This window comes from Mus caroli, unplaced genomic scaffold (genome assembly GCF_978045245.1).
Source record: "Mus caroli unplaced genomic scaffold, Mus_caroli_1 scaffold_9, whole genome shotgun sequence".
Lineage (NCBI taxonomy): Eukaryota > Metazoa > Chordata > Mammalia > Rodentia > Muridae > Mus > Mus caroli.
The window spans coordinates 117,272,042-117,293,265 of NW_028227264.1; the positions used below are offsets into that span (position 1 = coordinate 117,272,042).

The 21,224-nt window shown below is 45.4% G+C and overlaps 1 long non-coding RNA gene across 1 annotated transcript; it reads right to left on the reverse strand.

The window, feature by feature from the left end:
* Positions 1–2,040: 2,040 nt before the first annotated feature.
* LOC110304036 (uncharacterized) lies at positions 2,041–3,641 on the reverse strand. Its single transcript, XR_002379000.1, has 3 exons — positions 3,444–3,641; positions 3,261–3,323; positions 2,041–2,502 (listed from the first exon to the last, which is right to left on the reverse strand). It is a non-coding gene; the product is annotated as an uncharacterized LOC110304036 (long non-coding RNA).
* Positions 3,642–21,224: the final 17,583 nt, after the last annotated feature.

The following is a 21,224-nucleotide window of genomic DNA, read 5'->3' on the forward strand; positions in this document are numbered from 1 at the left end:
ACCTAAAGGAGAGCAGTCAGTGCTCTTACCCGCTGAGCCATCTCTCCAGCCCCGTGGATAGACTTTCGATAAGTAGAAAGAGATGGAAAAACACATTGGGCTCGGAGCCAAGAGGGAAGTAGCTCCGTAAGGTGTTTACCCAACAGAAGGGTCCTTGGGCTCTTGACACAAACCTCTCTGCACAAGGGCATCCTTTATACCCGTGAGTCAGTCCCGTCTCCAGCTCATTCCCCACCTCAGAGCCAAGTATTGTACAGGAACAGTGTGTATGTATGTATGCCTAGTTTAGCTTGCAGGGGAAAAAGAGAGTGGGGGTGGGGGATAGCAGGAGTGGGGGTGGGGGATAGCAGGAGTGGGGGTGGGGGATAGCAGGGGGGATGGGGGGATAGTGGGGTTGGGGAAGTGGAGGAGAGTGGGGAAGTAGAGGGGAGACAGAGGGGGGTGAATAATGGGAAGGGGTGCCGCTCCGTTTCCTTCTTCCTCTGACTGTATTGTCTTCTCAAGAAAGAACACTTTGAGCTGGGTCACCTGGAAATTTTGTACACGAACACACCAAAGGAGACTGCCAGGCAGTCTCAGCAAGACTCCTGCTGTAGACCAGGCTCTGGCACGGGCACTAACAGGCTCCACGTTCTTCTGACCCTGCTGTGAATACAGGAAGCGTTCATGGCGTACCACAGATGGCTTCCCTCCCTTCCTTCTTTGGCCTGTTGGCCGGTTAGTTTTGCCTTGCTAGGGATCCAACACAGACTCTCGATGGTACAAACATCTGTAATCCCCCCACTCCTATAGTGAGTTGAGAGGCAGAGACAGAAGAAATTCTGGACTCTTGTAGGCCAGCCAGCCTGGAGGATGCAGCAGAGATAAGACCCTGTCTCAAACCATGTGGCAGGTGAGGGCTGAAACCTCTGACCTCCATACAACCCAAATACACCCCCCCCCAAATTTTTTTTTAAAAATTAAAATTTATGTTTATTTGCATGGTGGGCTAACGTGCTACCACCAAGCTACACCCCTGGACCCCCTGTGTGCTTTCATGGGAAACCCTAGGCGGGCATCAAGGGAGCCTGAATGCTAACTGACTGGATGGCTGTTCCTTGGAATCTTTTCCTGTGAGATACAGACAAGGCAAAGACTGGAGGGAGGCAGGAAAAGAGCCGGATCTGGAGGAAGCCTTCAGCTGGTACTCTGCCTCAGAAATGTCCCCACCATCTGTGTGGAAAGACCAGGGAAGGATAGGCCACCCTGGTCACATGGTACTCAGGGAGCTAGACCCCAGAGGATCTCCTGCATCATGGTTCAGTCCTCCACAAAAGTCATCTCAAAATCCTTAATAATCTCATTTTGCCTCCCACACTCTGAAAAAATAAGGGGGCAAGAGTAGGCCTGCAAGCCAGGTGTGGTGGTGCACACCTTTAATCCCAGCACTCAGGAGGCAGAGGCAGCAGGATTTCTGAGTTCGAGGCCAGCCTGATCTACAGAGTGAGTTCCAGGACAGCCAGGGCTACACAGAGAAACCTTGTCTGGAAATACCAAAAAAGGAAAAAAAAAAAAAAAAAAAAGAACAGGCCTGCAGGGCAAAGGAATCACAGGTCTCACCTAGGACCTGGTCCATCTTATCCTCCCAAGTATGCCCAATGTTAGGACAAAGGGATGCAACACAGTCACAGTCTGAACTTGGTTCGGAGGGAGGAGCAGGAAGCTTTGAAAACAGATTTTTATCCTTTAGAAAAACATCACAAGGCCAGGGGTTTGACTCAAGGATAGAATGCTAACCTAGCATTCCTAAGGCCCTAGGCTCAAACAAACAAACAAGAACTTTAACAGAAACAATAGGCTCCAAGGCAAGATGTGGTGTCTTTTATACCTATAATCCCAGCACGCCTCAGGCAGAAGCAGGCAAAACCTGCGTTTGAGGCCAGAGTAGGCCACTGAATCGTTCTCAAGCTGTTTAGAACCTCGTAGTGAAGCATTGTCTCAAACCAAACCAAACAAAACGCACGTGAGTGCTGTTTCCCAATCTGTCAGGCACACTTTCAAAACAAGATACCCACCCTCCAAGCAGCTTCCAAGGAACACTGAAGACCAAAGTCTGGTTGTTACCGGGATAAAGGACCTTCTGGCCCTCCCCATGCCCTCCAGCACCGCAGTCCTGGGAGACACACATGCTCTGTAGGGCAGAGAGGAAGCACGGGTTCCACAGAGGCCCACCATAGGCCTGCAGCCTACTCTCGCCTCCCCGGCTCCTCCAGGGCCTCCACTGGCTCACACCTAACACAGGTCTGTTCTGTTTCCTGCCTTGCCTCTAGCAGCAAAACACTTCCTTTCCGCTCCAGCCTGGAAGTCTTGGGAGTCTCGTTGGCTTCTGATTCAGCCTCTTTGCCCGGCTGGCCTCCTTGTCTGGACTCTGGCCTTCTGCAGTCTTCCTTCGGACTTGCCACTTTAGACACAAGATCCACCAATGTCAGGAACGTGGTCAGCGCTTGGCCTTTGTGATGTGACCTAGAACAAGGAGGAGAACCATCAGGTTCTGAGCCCCTGGGTTTGCACGCACGAGGTCCTTTCTTGTAGAGATCCGCAAGCACCCTGCCTGGTCCCTTGTCTCAGTGTGGCTGTCATTGCTTCTGGGACTCTGTATTAGTAGTAGTTACTGTTGGGCCACTGTGACCAAAAATGTCCAACCAAATAACCCAGTTTGGGGAAGGTTTATTATCTTTCCGCGCTGTTGCAGAGGGTATGCACCGGTCATAGCAGAAAGTCTCGGCAGAATGGCTCAATCTGTGGCAGCAGGAGCAGGAAGGGGTCGTACAAGGACCAGGAAGCAGATAGAGGCAGAAGTTGGAATCAAGGTATCACGTTCTCCTAGCTTCCCGCTCCTTAAAGGATCCTTGGGTTTTTGAAATTGCACCCAACACCTGGGGTGCAGATGCTTAAAACATGGGAGATAAAACATTTCAGATTTAGGGGGCTGGTGAGATGGCTCAGTGGGTAAGAGCACCCGACTGCTCTTCCAAAGGTCCGAAGTTCAAATCCCAGCAACCACATGGTGGCTCACAACCACCCGTAATGAGATCTGATGCCCTCTTCTGGTGCGTCTGAAGACAAAGACAGCTACGATGTACTTACATATAATAAATAAATAAATAAATAAATAAATAAATAAATCTTAAAAAAAAAAACATTTCAGATTTAAACTAAGAAAATCCCACTTCCGAATGTTACCCTGGCCCCACACAGCACCAAGATAAAGCCACTCCTACCTTAGTAAGGCCAGAGGTGGTTGAGGACACTCCCGTTAACTTGCTTTTATCCCCGACTAAAGCCTGTGTAGGATCAGAAAGGGAATTATCTTGCCGTGTTCTCCACTGAATTCCCCAAACCTGGCAGCCAAGAAAGAGAAGCCATTCTACGCTTGGAGACTGGCCCTTGTTCCGTGATTTTACCTTTGTCGTATTGCAATATTCCTAGAAGAGGCTCATTCTAGTGGGCAGATACTTTGCCTCAGGTCACATAGTGGGAAAGATACATCCAGGTTATTGTCGGCTTTAAATTCTGTATGTTTAACTCCATCAGGACTTTAACCCGAGAGGCAAAACCACCAGGGAGGAGTCAAAGTCTTTTGTTTTAAGGACTGGATCTTGTGCGGTAGTAAGAACTCCTCGACAAGAACTCCTCCGACGTTCTACGCATGTCTGTTGTGCTGTAGTAGGAATTCTTTCGACGTTCTACGCATGTCTGTTGTGCTGTAGTAGGAACTCCTCCGACGTTCTACGCATGTCTGTTGTGATGTAGTAGGAACTCCTCTGACGTTCTACGCACATCTGTTGCTTCTCTGTCTGCTACAGTGAGCCTGGCAGGTACTTGGCAAGGAAAAGCCGGGTGTTAAGTGAACTCCAAAAAAGAACCAGGGCCACAGGGATGAGCCGGAGCTCTCCACAGCGGGCTGGAGACCAGGTTGGCATCTCCTCCTCTCCAACCTCCATCTGATGTAGCTTCCAAGAGCTACAGACCACATCGTCAGGAGCAAACACACCTTGGCCCAGTGTCCTAGCTGCTGAAAGGAGGTCTGGGAGGGTCTGCAGGGACTGCCACCCCATCCCCCACAGGCCACACAAGACATGTCAGTGGTTCAGCTGCCACAGCCCCAATGCCCTCCCCTGACACTGCACTCTTATCTCTCAAACCAAGAGCACAGTGTCTCTCGTGAAGCAAGCAACACACGACTCTGCAGAGAAGTCTGCAAGCCCTAGTTCCTGTTAGCTAAATAAAAAGTAACCCTCCTCATCCCCTTACTTTTCTAGGCTGTTTTGTGGTGTGTGTGTGTGTGTGTGTGTGTGTGTGTGTGTGTGTGTGTTATTGTTGTTGTTGTTGAGACATGGCTTCACTATGTGGCCCTAGATAGTCAGGAACCAGCTAACTACCTGCCTCCGCCTCCTAAGTGCTGGGATTTAAGGCGTGTGCCCCATGCCCAGCCTCCCTTTCCTAGTTTCCTTAAAATTACAAGCTAAGACAAAATTTCTGCCTGATGGTGGTGGTGCACACCATTAATCCCAGCACTCAGGAGGCAGAGAGAGGTAGATGTCTGTGAGTTCAAGACCAGTCTACAGAGAAACTTCCAGAAGAGCCAGGGATACACAGAGAAAACCTGTCTCAGAACAAAACAAACAAACAAAAACCAAGATTTCTTCTCCCTGACACACATGTTTATACCATTGATAGAATGGTATGTGATACATTAATCTCAATGACTAAGCCCATGGCCAGCTGCTTTCCACAATTCTAAATGGAACAGGTTTGGACCTAGGTCAGACTTCCTTATGTTTGGTTTTCTGGGTCCCTCACCCCCACCCCTAGGAAATTATAATTGCTCAGCTTAAACCAAAGAAGTCCCCAGCATCCCCCACAACTAGGATTTCATCAAATAGCACTGAACTGGGGATCTAGAATATTGACAACACGGCAGTCACCTTCTGGAACGCATGCCTCAGAGCTCTTTCTGAGGCACCAGCTCCAATTTTGGTCCATTTGGTTTGAAAGTTGCTATCTCTTTCTGTTCCAGAACTTAGCAAGTCCAGAGCCAATGAGTCCACTGCACCTTTGGCAGCATCAGGTGGACATTGGGGACAGGGCCTTGGCTTCATCCACGTCACCAACGGCCACAGCAATAGGGTGAGCACAGATTCGAGGTCCCTATCTGAGCCAGTGAGGATCGATCATTCTGGAACTTTGAAAGTGTGCTGCTTCTGGGGCTTGAGCCTAGGAAGGTCAGCCTGTCTGTGAATGGAGCTGACATGAGCTGAGCTGAGTCTCCCCACCCACAAGAGGCCTGCTCCTGAAGCCAGCTTCCCCTTAGAACTCACACCCGTGTCGTCTTACCTGAGCAACCAATGCATGTGAAAAATTCAACATTCAACAATTGAATGCTCTTCTCCAAGCACGGGCTGCACACAGCCCAGTGATAACACCTCCTAATGGCTGAATGTATTGTTGAGTGCTTTGCTTGACAAATGCACTTAGCCCCACGGCATCCATATGATTTCGATGTTGCCAATCAGAGCCCCCCATGCCCCTTTGAAAGGACAAGCTGACACTGGACTAAAAGTGAGACATTACAAGTTCAGAAGTTTGGATATGTGCCAAATGGTGAATATATAATTACAGCTCTGCACACTCATGGTCATGTCCAGCTCCTGTGTTTAGAATTCTTATCTCTTTAACTCTACGGCCTGACCTCACAACCGGAGTGCCTTCCATTATGTACAAAAGAATGTGTTGACCCGATGATGAAGGATAAGGTGATTAATAGTCTGTCGCCTGCCTTCAGTGGTTTACCAGTTGCTAGAGGGATGTGTGTGCCCACACCTTAGTCTGTTTTGTCATCACTGAGACCAATACTGGGCCGAGACAACTTAAAGGAGAAAGAATTTCTTCTGCTCACAATTTCACCCTACTATGGTTGGGAGTGGATTGTGGAACAGCCCACATCATGGTGGACATGAGACAGAGTTAAACAATACAAGAAAGGGCTAAGCCTCTGTGAGTTCCTTAAGGACCTACATCCTCCAACTCAGCCCCACCCAGTTTTCATCATCACTCAACCAAACCATCTTATTTGTGATGGTTAAGTGTGGTCAACTTGACAGGATCGAGAGTCACCTGAGAGATGGGCTTCTGGGTGTGTCTATGGGGAATTATTTCTATGTTTTAGGGGGAACTCACCAGAGATGACCACTCAGACACAGTTTGTAGTCAATTGAGTCTTTATTCCAGCTGGCTGGGACTCTACTTAGGTATTTGGGACCCAAGTGTAGCAATTGAGCATTTAGAGTAAGAAGTTTTTAAAAGGCAAAAGCCTCATCCTGTTAGCTCTCTTGGCAGCTGCAAGGGGAGACCTTATATAAACAAGCAGTTTCACAGAAGCTAAGATAAGCAGTTAGCTGGAGGGAGTGCTACATAAGCAGACACCTTAACCTGTGTTATCTTAAATTACCTGGGACACTTTGACCTCTGGTTTCTAGAATAGAGTTGGGTAATTTTTTCATGGGGCTTACAATCTAAGAGATCAAATTGTAGTTAGGCCTAATGGCCTCAGCAAGAGTACAAATGGAAGAACCTCTGCACGATCTTGCCCTGTCACAATGTTAATTGCTGTGGGAAGACTCCATCTTATTTGTGAACGAGACTGTTTCTTGCTTGTGGGATCCTGGACTGAATAAAAGAGAGAAAGTGAGCTAAGCAATAGCAAGCATTCAGGGTTCTCCACTTTTTCCCCCCTACTCTTTTTATTTTTTTCTGGCCCCACCCTCTCTCTGGCCATATTTTATTTCATATATGTGGGTACACTGTCACTGTCTTCAGACATACATAGCAGGAGATGGCATCAGATATCCATTACAGATGGTTGTGAGCCACCATGTGGCTGCTGGGAATTGAACTCAGGACCTCTGGAAGAGCAGTCAGTGCTCTTAACCTCTGAGCCATCTCTCCAGTCCAGTTCTCCCTTAACTGTGGATACAATGTAGCTCTTGTTCTGTATCTTCCTTGCCCGTGATAGACTGTAACCTGAAACTGTGGGCCAAAATAAACATTTTGTCCTGTAACTTTGTCTGGTGTTTTATCACAGCAACAGGGGGAAAAAAAAGCCACTAAGACAATATAGTAAGTCCTACCTATGACTAGATTAAGTCAGACCCCTGCCACACACACACACACACACACACAACCAACCTAGTTAGTTCCAAACAGCACACCAACTGGCAATAAAGCCTCCCCAGTACATGAGTTTCCAGGGGGCATTTTCTATTCAAATTATAACACCCGTGGAGCACCAGGTAAGAGGTCTTTCACCCCCACCTCTCATCTGCCTCTGCTGCAAAGCAGTGGCTCTAAGGTAAAAGTATCACACACATTCAGTTGTAAGTGGCCCCCAAGCCAACTGACAAAGGTCATCGTACTTCTGCAGCGACATGAGGCTTCCCGTCCTTGTGAAGAGCCAACTTACAATAGCTTTATTCAGATTGGGGATGTGACCTAGTTTGCATTCTGTTGCTGCCAGAAACACCAGGGCCAAAAGCAACCTGAGGAGGAAAGGACTTAGTGTGGCTTACATATCTCAATCACAGTCCAGCACTGAGTGAAGCCCAGGCAGGAACTCAAACAGAGAGGGAACCTAAAGGCAGGAACTGAAGCAGAGGCCATGCAGGAACTCTGCCCACTGGCTTGTTCCCAACAGCTTGCTCAGCTTGCTTTCCTATTCAACCCAGTACCACTGGCCCAAGGGTGGTACTGCTCATGGGGACTGGGCCCTCCTGTATCCATCATTAAATATATCCTTACAGGCCAAGCTGGTGAAGGCATCTTCTCAGGTGAGGTTCTCTTTCCCCTGATGTGTATCCATTTCAATTATCGAGTATTTATACCGATAAAAACATGGGAGGCATAAACTGAGGTTAAAAACCTGCTAGAACAGGGAGGTAACTTTATTTTCTCAACTATATACAGTACATCTATTTCCAAGCCAGATTCTACAACTAGCTCTTTAGAAATCTCTTTCAATCTGTATCTTTCTCCCAAGCTAATCTACCTTTCTCTTGAGCTCCTCCAAATCCAAGGGGGGGCTCCTTATCTCTCCTTCCTAGAATACTTCCCTACCTTCCCTCTCCCAGCCGCTTCCCTTTGTTGTTCCTGCAAAGAGAACAAAGAGAAAGCCCTATCTCTAACTGAAGCTTTTTCTGTCAAAGCTCTCCTAAGCCAAAAGAGAGAGAAAGAGAGAACGCTATCAAAGGTCCAATTGCTTATTAAGGAAGCTTTTATCTCCTCCCCTACACCCTGGGCAGGCTGAACCAGTCGTGGTTGGGGCTCCAAGCCAAGTCAGTATGGGCTGAGCCTTTTCACCTTTATGGTGAGGTAGTTCGAGACCACCGAGCTTACTATGCCTTGGGTCATAGAGTAAAGAACACAGGACTTCTCCCAAGCAACCTGCCTTAAAATAGGCAGGAACTTGTCATTCTTTCGCACTCTTATCTCTGGAGGCTTTTGGAGGCACACCCAAATTGCATCTCTTCAGACACACCTAATCGCCTCTGATCAATGTAACTTCCATTTAAGCCTTGATATTTGGCTAAAAGTTAGGTTTTCTATGTACAATAGCCAAATATCCTGTAACACTGATCAAGTTGATAACTCACCAGCACAAATGACACTCGTTCATATTTTCAAAACTCGAGTCTGGAGCTCCAGACAAAGAGTGAACGAGGGAGAGGGACCACTCTGGCCCCCTCTCTACAAAACTAGAAGCTTTTCCAGTTCTAAATAAGCCAGTAGCTTGATCGGCGACCTACAAGTTGTATATCATGAATACTTTTAGAAGATATAGGGTGAAAGTATATATTGAGGTCTTTAAAGAATATTTACTCTCTGTTTAGTGAAGTATTTTGTGAATTGAGCCCAGATCCTGTGTGTGCTTAGCAAGACTCTGCCACTGAGCTATGTCCCCAGCATTATGTCGTGACTATGTTTCAGTTCCTTTTTAAAATTATATTTTAGCTGGGCAGTGGTGGTGCACGCCTTTAATCCTAGTATTTGGGAGGCAGAGCTAGTTGGATTTTTGAGTTCGAGGCCGGCCTGGTCTACAGTGAGTTCCAGGACACCCAGGGCTACAGAGAAACCTTGTCTCAAAAAACAAAAAACAAAACAAAAAATATATATTTTAAAGATTTATTTACTTTTTTTATTACTTATACACACACACACTTGTGTGTGTGTGTGTGTGTGTGTGTGTGTGTGTGTGTGTGTGTGTGTGTGTGTTGAATGTGAGTGCCCCCAGCCTGGAGCTTTTGTGAGCCACCTGACATGGATGCTGAGAACCTGAGTTGGCTCTTCAGGCAGGGCAGCAAGCGCTCTTCACCCCTCAGCATCTTCAACTCCGCCTTTCACTACAAAAATCCTCCTCTCCCAGAGGCCTGCTACATCGTCAGTCACTCAATTTTGATCTCCTGACTCCCGACGCCCCACCTCTTCTCTTGTTCATCTGCCCAAATGAAGGATTGATTCAGGCCACATGAAAATATTTCCACTTTGAATGCAAACTCTAGAAAGTGAGTTATTGGCAGTACTTACCTGACTCTCATATTCCAGCTAGCATAGACAGATAAGCAAGCAAGCCCACAGACGTGGGAGCACAGATCAATGGGAGCACAGATCAATGGCTCACTCATACAAGTTTCAAATGTTCTTCTGATGCTAGGATGTCAACGCTGGAATCCAGTGGCTGAGTCTGAAGATCAAACCCAGGAGCTGCTGATAAAGGCTTGCCTGCCTTGGGAACCTCAGCATCTAGGGGCTCTGCTTGTCTGTTAGAATCTCCTTGGGGCCCTCTAAGTTGCTTTGGGACCTGAGAGTCACTAGAGGACAGGAAATGTTAGGCATGGGTTAAATTCACAATGGTCACATATGTTAACATTCTGTCTAAAGGCCACTCCACAGTTACCTGGCAACAGCCAGGTATGCTCTTCCCCACACTTAGTTACCTGGCAACAGCCAGGTAGGGACCCACTATAAAAGGGGCTGCTTGCCCCCTCCTCTCTCTCTTGCTCTCTTGCTTCCTCTCTTTCCCCTTCCTCTCCCAGTCTCTATTCTCCTCCTCCTCCTCCTCCTCCTCCTCCTCCTTCCCTCTTCCTCCTCCTCTTCCTCCTCCTCTTCCTCCTCCTCTTCTTCTTCTTCCTCTCTCTCTCTCTCTCTCCCTCTCTCTCCCCCCCCCTACAGATCAGCATGTAAACCTTCTTAGCTACCTCTCCAGCACCATGCCTGCCTGTGTGCTGCCATGCTCCACCAGGATGATAATAGTCTAACCTTATGAAATGGTAGGCAAGCCCCCAATTAGAAGCTTTCTTTCATAAGACTTGCCTTGATTGCCTTCGTAGACCAATAACTAAGACAGCACAGTATCTGCTGTTCGATAAATAATTATTAACAGCTTGAATGGATCAGTTAATCAATCAATAGGAGACAAGAAAATTCGAGCTGAGGTTCCCTCTTACCAATACTTCATTTTCACTATGTGGCAATCTAGTGACAGTTTGGGATCTGTGAAACAGTTTATAGTATGTCAGACCATGCCTCCTAAACTCTTTGCACACACGAAATCATTTAATATCTGCAATCCTATATGATTTCTAAGTCCTGTAAAATCAATATTACGATTCACTCCATCCTATAGATAAATACATGAAAGAACACAGAAATTAAATGATTTACTCAAATCAGGCAGTCAGAGACAGAACTGGGGTTTAACCTGTGGCCATGTGTTTCCATGGGCTTTGCTTTTAACAATGATCTGTTTTGGTTACTATGTATAATCTATTCCTCTGTCTGGAGAAGCAAAGGTTTTAACAATGAGCCACCCAGTTAGAATGTATAACTCTGTACCCTTTCTCCAGCAATCACAGGCTGGCAGGCACACTCGGACCTCTGACAGAGAAGCTATGGAAGAAGGCAGCTCAGTTTCCCATGCTTTCTTTACTCACACCCTCCAGAATTAAATGAGAGATTTTTCAGCAATGGGCAGGCCAAACAGTGATTAGATTTGAATGTTGCTCCATTACCAGTAAATGAAATGCTGCATCTAGGTAACGCTGTGCTCCATCAAATGCAGTTCAATGCAGCCAAGATACACATAGAGGCACAAAGTAATGTTAGGTCAACACTCACCCAAGAAAGAGCATGGGCATAAGAGAACTGGGTCGAGCAGAAAGAAGTATACTCCTACAGTATACTACTGATGTAGTGCTGCAGGAAAATGACAGACAGAATGATAGCAATGGATGCTTTCACAATCACTGCCAGCCAACATCATTGTGGTGGTTTGAATTTACTTGCCCCCCCTAGGGAGTGGCACTGTTGGGAGGTGTGGCCTAGTTGGAGGAAGTCTGTCACCCTCCTAGTTCCTTGCAAGACAGTCTTCTCCTGTTTGACTTTGGAACAAGATGAAGAACTCTCAGCTCCTCCAGCACCATGCCTGCCAGGCTCCTGCCTTGATGGTAATGGACTGAACCTCTGAACCTGAAAGCCAGCCCCAATTAAATGTTGTCCTTTATAACATGCCTTGCCCATGCTGTCTCTAAACAGCAATGGAAACCCCAACTAAAGCCATCATCATCATCATCATCACCATCACTACTATTATTACTGTCTTCCTTCACAATTAAGTGTAATTTAAAAAATTACTTAGTATTTTTAATCTATTTACTTCTTCCCATGTACTATATATATATATATATATATATATATATATATATATATATATATATATAATTCCAGGATTTGGAAGCTCATCAGAACACAATGCCCTATCCGAATGCCCCAGGGGGAATACTACAATACTGACAGTTGCTCATCCAAAATGGAAGAACTACTCTAGACTTTGACAGACAAGTTGCACAGCAAACAGAAGACATAGTCATACTTCCTGCAGAAATCCTTCAGAAAGACACACAACAATAAAAATCGACCATAAAAAAATGAAAGGAACGACTTGGTTTGGTTTGGTTTGGTTTTACTCATCTAGCACAGTTAACTGTAGGGTCCTTGTTTTAAATAGAGAAGGCTTGAATTAAATTGTGTTCTTCAAATGTCTGCTTCACAGTGTTCAGAGACAATGCTCTGGAAGTCCCAGGGCAAAAACAGCCCCTCAGTCCTGATGAAAACTGGCTAGTTTTCATTAATAACTTTCATCTCTCTGACTACCAATAGCCAGATTTCCATTCCGTGACATCATAAAGATACATTCCTCTTTCCTCCCTGTTGAGAATTAACAGATCTGGTTCTGATGGAAGTGAAGATCTGATTCAGGGTCTTCATTTGGGAAAAATAGACAATAATGAGGATGAGACCCAGAGACGTGGGCTGAAGAGAAATGCCCAGAGCCCCCAAAAGACCTAGGACGTAGCAAGCACTAGATTATGAAGGAGCCAGAGATGAGTGGGGGGGCTCAGAGATCAAGGCCTGCTCTTCTAGAGGATCAGGGTTCAATTCCCAGCACCCACACTATGCAACTTGCAACCTGCTCCAGCTCTAGAGGGATCTAATACCAACACCGTGTGATACCTACCCACACAGACATGTACACTGTACTGGCTGGTTTTGTGTGTCAACTTGACACAGGCTGGAGTTATCACAGAGAAAGGAGCTTCAGTTGGGGAAATGCCTCCATGAAATCCAACTGTGGGGCATTTTCTCAACTAGTGTTCAAGGGAGGAGGACCCATTGTGAGTGGTGCCATCCCCAGGCTGGTAATCCTGAGTTCTATAAGAAAGCCAGCTGAGCAAGCCAGTAAGTAACATCCCTCCATGGCCTCTGCATCAACTCCTGGTTCCTGACCTGCTTGAGTTCCAGTCCTGACTTCCTTTGGTGATGAAAAGCAATGTGGAAGTGTAAGCTGAATAAACCCTTCCCTCCCCAACTTGCTTTTGGTCATGATTTTGTGCAGGAATAGAAACTCTGACTAAGACATACATGTATACATAAATAAAAATGTTAGATTTTTAAAAAGGACATGGAGCAATAGTATTCCAAGGCTCTGTAAAATTATATATATATATATATATATATATGTAAAATTATATAAATAATTTTATATATTTATATATATACATATATATAGTGTGTGTCATATTGTATTATATATAAAACAGATATTTTATAAATTTAAGTTATATATAATTTTAACTATATATTAAATATACATAAATTAAATTTTTCTTGTCGTACTGAGTGACTGATTCATGAACAACAGATTTTGGATTTTTGTTAATGGGAGATTCATTTTGACTGACTATACCATTTGCTGGCCAAGTGACCACAGGTGCGTTATTTAAGTGCTTAGAGCTTCACGTTCTCATTTGAAAAACGGACATAATGCCCTCCACCTTCTGAGCTCTTTAAAAGGGTCTTGTGAAACGTGTATTATACATATTATTATATTACACACATGTGTATATACATATGTATTATACCTATTATACATACGTATTTAATTTACATATTTGCACGTGTAAATCATAGCCTGGCAGTGGTGGTGCACACCTTTAATCCCAGCACTGGGTAGGCAGAGGCAGAGCAGATGGATCTCTCTGAGTTCGGTAAATTATATCATCAATCATGTGAGTCACTCATCCACAACCACACTCGGCTGGGTTCTCTACAGGTAACAATGACCATAGGAGAGGGCTTGAATCTCCAGGAAACACTGGGCTGTGACCAGGCCACTTCCTCGTCTGGGTGTGACTCTTTGTTGGAAGTTACTAAGTTAGTCAGCTCCTTACTCTTCACCGGAGTAACAGAAGGGGCGAGGGACAGAGAATGCTGTTACTCTTTTCCTGCAGGCATCTGAGCGGTTTGCTTTGCCTATGGAGTCCTGCAGGGGGAGGACCCAGGCCGGTGCTACCGGACTGGCCTTGGCAACTCAGTGTTTGCTTGTTAGCCTTGAAGACACCGCGGAACACCTGCGGAAGGACAACCAGTGGAGTGAAGCATCTCTTTCCATCACACGGGTTCTAGGGATCGAACTTAAGTCGTCAGGCTTGGGAGGCAAGCACCTTTACCTGCGGCGCCGTCGAGCCAGCCCCCACGTTAGTTTTCTCTGCTTCTTAAGAAGCAGAGACTAATACTTCCGTGTCTTAGAAGAAGTCGTTAACCTCGTATCAAAGCCGCAGGTGACAAAGACAGCAAGGAACGGCTTTCAGGGTTAAATTCTTGGCACGCTCAGCCAGGACGTGCAAGCGCACTAAAGGCTTATGGGGGACTGCCTGTAGTAACATTTTTCATCCATGAAGCAGGGAGAATAAGCTCACATGACTCATATAGCTGTGAGGATTAACTGGAGAAGCACAGACTAAAATCCTGCAAAGGAGAACACTTCAAACAAGCTAGCAGTACCAGGCATGAACGTGAATAAGAAGAGGCAGGCCTTGTGTTGCTGCTAGCCAGAGCTGCAACAGATCAGGCACTTTTTAACGTTGGTGAATTGCTGTAGGGGAGAGATATTAGCACACTCCGAGAAGGGGATAATTACCGAGATTTTACTCTGTAAGTCACTGCTCAAATACCCTTGTGTGTGCTCTTTCATTTAGTAGCCCTGTGCAGAGTTGGCCATGCAGCTCAGTGAGTGTCCTGGGTTCAATCCTGAAAAAAAAAAAAAAAAAAAAACCCAAACCAAAACAGCAGTTTTCCCTATGTCACAGATTTAAAAACCAAGACATTCAAAGGAGATTATAGTCCCCAAAGTTAAACAATACTTAAATCAGGATTTAGCCAGGCAGTGGTGGCACATGCCTTTAATCCCAGCACTTGGGAGGCAGAGGCAGGCAGATTTCTGAGTTCGAGGCCAGCCTGATCTACAAAATGAGTTCCAGGACAGCCATGGCTATACAGAGAAACCCTGTCTCGAAAAACCAAAAAAGGAAAAAAGAAAAAAGAAATCATGATTTAAAGTTTATCTCTACAAAGAGTTTACACTTTAAGTGTTTGATGTAAGTATTTGAATGTAAAAGATAGGTCTTTAGCAAAAAGGTTACGTGTGTGTGTGTGTGTGTGTGTGTGTGTGTGTGTGTGTGTGTAGGGTGCTTTTTTCTTCAGTGTGTCCCTGAAGATCTAGTTTGGCCACGGGACAGCCTAGGTAAACCTTGCCTCCTCCTATAGTCTAGGCCAGTGTGTCCCTGACATAGGTGAGTAATGGTCACATAGAATTCCCACCTCTGCTACCCAGATCAGCAAATGGGAAACAGACCTGAGTTTTGCTACCATCTTGTTAAATATGGGACATGTTAGCTAGTTTTATGTCAACTTGACATAAACCAGGGTCATTTGGGGAAGGGAACTCTTATTTGAGAAAGTATTTTCATAGGATCGGCCTCTAAGAAAGTTTGTAGGGCACCTTTCTGGTTAATAATTGATGTGATGGCTTACCTTGTACTTTCCTGCTAAGGCATAGCCTAAGAAACTCACCTGGGAGCAGCTGAGCCAAGAAAACTCAACTTTGATTTGTTAGTTGTCTCGTTAGGGTTTCCATTGCGGTGAAGAGACACCATGACCAAGACAACTCATATAAAGGCAAGCTTTTAATTGGGGCTGGCTTATACTTTCAGAGGGTCAGGCTATCAACATCATAGTAGAAAGCATGGCAGCCTGCAGGCAGACACAGTGCTGGAGAAGGAGCTGAGAGTTCTGTGTCTGGATCAGAAGACAACCAGGAGAGACTGTCTTCCAGGCAGTTAGGAGGAGGGGCTCAAAGCCCACCCCCACAGTGGCATACTTCCCCCAACAAGGCCACACCTATTTCAACAGGGACACACCTCCTAATAAGGTTGCCCCTTGTGGGCCAAAATGAAAGCCCAAACAACTACATTAGTCAATGCTGATTTGTACATTGTTTTGTTTTGTTTTTTGAGACAGGGTTTCTCTGTGTAGCCCTGGCTGTCCTGGAACTCACTCTGTAGACCAGGCTGGCCTGGAACTCAGAAATCCACCTGCCTCTGCCTCCTGAGTGCTGGGATTAAAGGCGCACGCCACCACTGCCTGGCTGATTTGTACATTTTATAAGTGTAAAAATGTTAATTTATTTGTCCAGTAGAGATATAACTAAGCTGCACCCCATCAATGAAGATGGTTTCTGTTTATCAACTAATTAAATTAAATTGTTTATCAATTGTTAAGAATGGTTTTAATATCATCTTTTTATTATAATTCCCTTTTATATTAGAAATAATGCTGTGTGTTTGTGTGTGTGTGTTTGTGTGTGCGCGTGCGCGCACACGTGCGCGCTCAGTGGGAGCACACAAATATCATGGTGCACATGAGGAGGTCCGAGACAGACCCCTTTTCAGGTGTCATTTCTCCTCTGCCATCTTGTTTGAGGTGAGCTTTCTTTTGTTTCTGCTGCTGCTTGTGTACTCCAGGCCAGGCTGGCCACACAGGTTTCCCAGGAGTTCTATTTGAGTAGTCTGTCTGGAGGAGCAGAGCTTACAGATGTCCATTCTGCATCTGGCTTTTGACTTGAGTTCCAGAGATCCAACATGGGTCATCAGGCTTATGCAATGAGTGCTTTTACCTGGTGAGCCATTTCCCTGGTCCGTTATGCCCTCATATCCTTACGCCTTATATCCACACCCTGTCATATCCTTATATCTTTTATCCACGCCTTGCTATCCCACACTCTCTTATATCCTCACACATTATATCTATGCCTTGCTATCTTGGAAGTGTCTTCGGTAACTAATCAAAATAAAAGTTTAGCCCTGTGCTTCCTCTGTGCTTGTATGAGAAGTATTAACAGTTCTATTTTTAAAGCTTTCTTTTAGTCATGTGTTTGTTTTGTGTCTCTGTCTGTGCAGGTGTATACAGAGGCCAGAAGTGGGCATCAAATCCCTTGGAGCTGTGTCGCAAACTATCCCCTTTTTGGGTCTCCTATCTGCGTGGAACGGGTCTCTGTTTGCAGGTGGACAAGGAGTCGGTGGGAATTGACAGACAGACTTAATACAAGGGAGTGTGGATCTGAATGTAATTTGTCAAACTTTTTATACAGAAGAAAATAGGGAAGTTGGGTGACACACTGGCAAGGTACAAAGAGGTTACTGAATTCTTACACAAAACAGAGGAATGCAAACATGGAAGGACTTGCAGGAACCAACTGGGATAAAATTCAATGTTAACAACTAGAATGAAAACAGCTCCACCTCAGGTCCACCTAATCTTAGAAGCCAGGGGCAAGGGCATGAAGCCCTTGCCATAGTTCCTACTCTAGTCTATTGTATAGTCCACCTTCCCCCTAGGCCATTGTAAATACTTGTGTAGGGTGTAACTCAGCTATCTATAGTTCTAAGTATCTACTCTGATTCCCCCTTAGGTCACAAACTTCCTTCTTTCTAGATAATGGTAAATTTCTGTGTAGGGCAGTGACTTATGTATCCATGCCCAGGGTCGGATCAAGGACTGCCTAGAATCTAACTTAGCTATATGTCAAAAAAATTAATCCTCAGGAGCACTTGTAATAAAGCAATATTAAGGGAAAACACACAGATCTGTGTACCAACTAAAGCAAGGACATTGGAGCATTCCTTATACAGGATGCCACGGTTCCAGGAATCGTGAACTTTTTGCCTTGGGACAGCGCCCAGGCTTTTCGGCCTGTCAGGTTGGTCACTACTGGAGTGGATATAGCAGAGCTGGAGACACAGGCATTTGTAAGCCACCCAGTGTGGGTGCTGGGACCCAGGCTCTGATAGAGTAGTGAGCCCTCTCTCTCCAGCCTTGGACTTTCACAGTTTGAAAATGAGTTGCTATTTTAAAGGAATAAAATTTGTCTCAAATATTTTACATCTTTAAAATGTATGTACTCCTTTATCTAAAAGTTCCATATTAAGGAAATAATGATGTGCTCTAAGAACACCAAGTGCTATTCTGTGTGTGGTAATGAAATTCTAGCTGAAGCGTCCTCCTTGATCCCTGACTTCTATCTACATATATTCACAAGGGTTGGCTCAGAGCAAGGGAACACTTCGGAAGCACCCCACAGCTTAAGAAACCTCTGAAGATCACCAGTGAGATGGCCCAGCAGGCAAAGGAGCTTGTCACCAAACCCATTGACCTGAGTTCAGTCCCCAGAAACTACTTGATTAAAGGAAAGAACTGAAACTGACTCCTGCAATTGTCCTCTGAACTCTGCATGTGTAAACCTGGAACTCACTCTGTAGATCAGACAGACCTCAAACTCAGAAATCCTGCTGCCTCTGCCTCCCAAGTGCTGGGATTAAAGGCGTGTGCCACCACTGCCTGGCTGCATATGTAAATCTATACACACACACACATACACACACACATATACACACCTACATACCTATACACACATCTACCCCTACACACACCTACACATACACCACACACACATACACTTACATACACACCTACACACATACACACACTATACATACACACAACACAAAATAATTAAATATAAAGTGAAGGAAGAAAGGGAGGGAGAGAGAGAGGGAGGGAGGTCACAAAGTCTACCCACATTGTTCTTTTCATTCTTGTCAGCATCTGCTGGGCTGTTTAACCCCTGGCTGTGGCTTTTCTCTCTGCTCCAATTCCTGCTGCTGTTTCCGGGGCCTCAATGTCCTCAACATGAACTCTCCAACACCTTAGTTTTTCAGTTCCTTACTATCCCACTTTTCCAGTGACCTTTTACTTCCTCTCCAGTCCTGTGACTCACGCCAGTGACATTTAGATGTCATCTTCATTCAGATCTGTTCATCTCCAGAGCTTCTGTGCTTTCTGCTCAGCTTTGATTCTATGGAGAAAAAAAAAATCCCTTCTTTTCATTTAAAAAAAGTAACATTTTGTTGAGAAAAATAGTTGTTCAGAAAATATATCTTTTTTTTTTTAAATGGCCAATGAGGTGGCTCAGTAGATAGAGGGGCTTGCAGCTAAGCACAACAAGGACAGACACAGCAACCCAAGGACTACAATTCAGCTTGCTTGAAAACCACTCAGCATTTTGCTAGGACTGGTTTATTATCTGTTGTACCTCCTAAGTTCCTACCTTGTTCTACTTTTATCATTTGCCTTTTCCCACTGAATGCTCTGCCTTCCCAAAGTCAAAACTATATCCTCATTATGATGCCCGAAAAATAACTTGCAGAGTGGTGATAATATTCTTCACCTGACTTAGGATGCTTCAACCCTAGTATGGTTGGCATTTCCAGCTGGCTGGTTCTTTGCTGAGGCTGGCAATGCTGTTTACCATAGAGCAGCTCTTCTCAACCTTTGGGCCACAACCCCTTTGGGGGTGTCGAACAACCCTTACACAGGGCTCATCTAAGACCGTTGGGAAACACAGATATTTCCATTGCAATTAATAACAGCAACAAAATGACAGTTATGAAGTAGCAACAAAATAATGTTATGGCTGGGGGTCACCCCAACACGAGGAACTGCATAAAGGGTCAGAACATGAGGAAGGTTGAGAACCACTGCTAGAGAGGCTTTAGCAGCAGCCCCTCCATGCCCACGGCCTCAGGGTTAGATGCCAGGAACACTTACCCCAAATCATAAGCATCAAAAATGGCTCCAGGTATTGTGAAGGGAATAATGGCCCAGAGAGTCGCTGATGCTGCTCTTATTCACTGTTTCCTGACTCGAAAACAACACTGATTTGGAAACTAAGGCTCACAGTAAATTCAACACATTTTAAAATTCCCTTTAGAGTAGAAGTGGCTCACTGGAGACTTTGTTGTCTTTTCTCTGGCAGCCCCCCTCCCCCACACCTACCCACCCCCTCCCACTCCCCCCCAAATCCTACACACACACACACACACACACACACACACACAAACACACACACACACACACACACACACAAGTATAACTGTTTACTGAAAGAACATACACACCCTGTCTCCAGGTCCTATCCATTTGCTGGCAATTGCCAATCTTTTTAAAATCCTGCCCACTGATTGGCAGAACAAAGCATTACCTTTCCCTTTAAATATGTAACTCTTTGCTAGCCTCGTTGGTAACATTCACTCTGTTTATTGGCTGTTTACATTGCTGCTTTAAGACTTGCCTATTAAAGTCCAGTTGCCCACTCTTGATTTTGTAAGAGCTGTTAGTTCTGTCTTCTGGTATGTCAACGAGCCTTTGTTGCTATGAGAAAACATCTGAGAAAAACAACTTATAGGTAGAAAGATTTATTTGGGTTCAAAGGTTCAAAGGTTTCAGTTCATAGACTCTGTGGTGAGGCCGATCACCATGGGAACAAAACAGCACAAAGCCACTCACCTCTTTAGAGGCAGGAGGTGGAGAGTGAGCAGAAAGGCTAGAAACAAGATACATCCTCGAAAGTCATTTGCCCAGTGACTACTTCCTCCTCCTCTACCAGGTTATCATCATTTCCAAATAGTGCCACAAATTATTCACAAACAATGGGTCAGTCCATTACTGAGGTCAGCCGTCAAGATCCCAGCAGCTTTCCAAAACCGCATCTCTAAATACTGCTACACACAGCAGCCTTCAACACAGGAGTCTCTGCGGACATTCATAAGCAAACCATATCGCCTTACTTGTCTTTTTTTTTTCTTGTAAACTTTATACCAGATCTACTCATACAGAATCCATATGCTATTGTATTGCCAAGTTGTCAACCATTAGACTTCCGGTACTTTATTCGTTTCATCATAAGAAAGGTTGCCTCGATTGGTCTTCATGTGGGTCCCCTAACAATTGGAGCAGGGGTGGGGGAGCTGTCTATCGCTCTGTTGCCTGCTACTGGATCCCCTTCCCCTAACTGGACTACCTGGTTGGGCCTCAGTGGGAGAGGTTGTGCTTAGTCCTGCTACTACTGGATGCCACAGAGATGGGTGATACTGAAGGTGGGGTGTGGGAGGAGGGGGGGCTTCCCCTCCTCAGAAGAGAAGAGAAGAGAAGAGAAGAGAAGAGGAGGGGAGGGGAGGGGAGGGGAGGGGAGGGGAGGGGAGGGGAGGGGAGGGGAGGGGAGGGGAGGGGAGAGAATAGGTTAAGGGATTTGTAAGGATGGGACTGTGAAGAGAGGAGGGAGGGGGCTACAATTGGGATGTAAAGTGAATAGATAGATAGATAGATAGATAGATAGATAGATAGATAGATAGATAGATAGATGGATGGATAGATAGATAGATAAATAAATAAATGGGGGG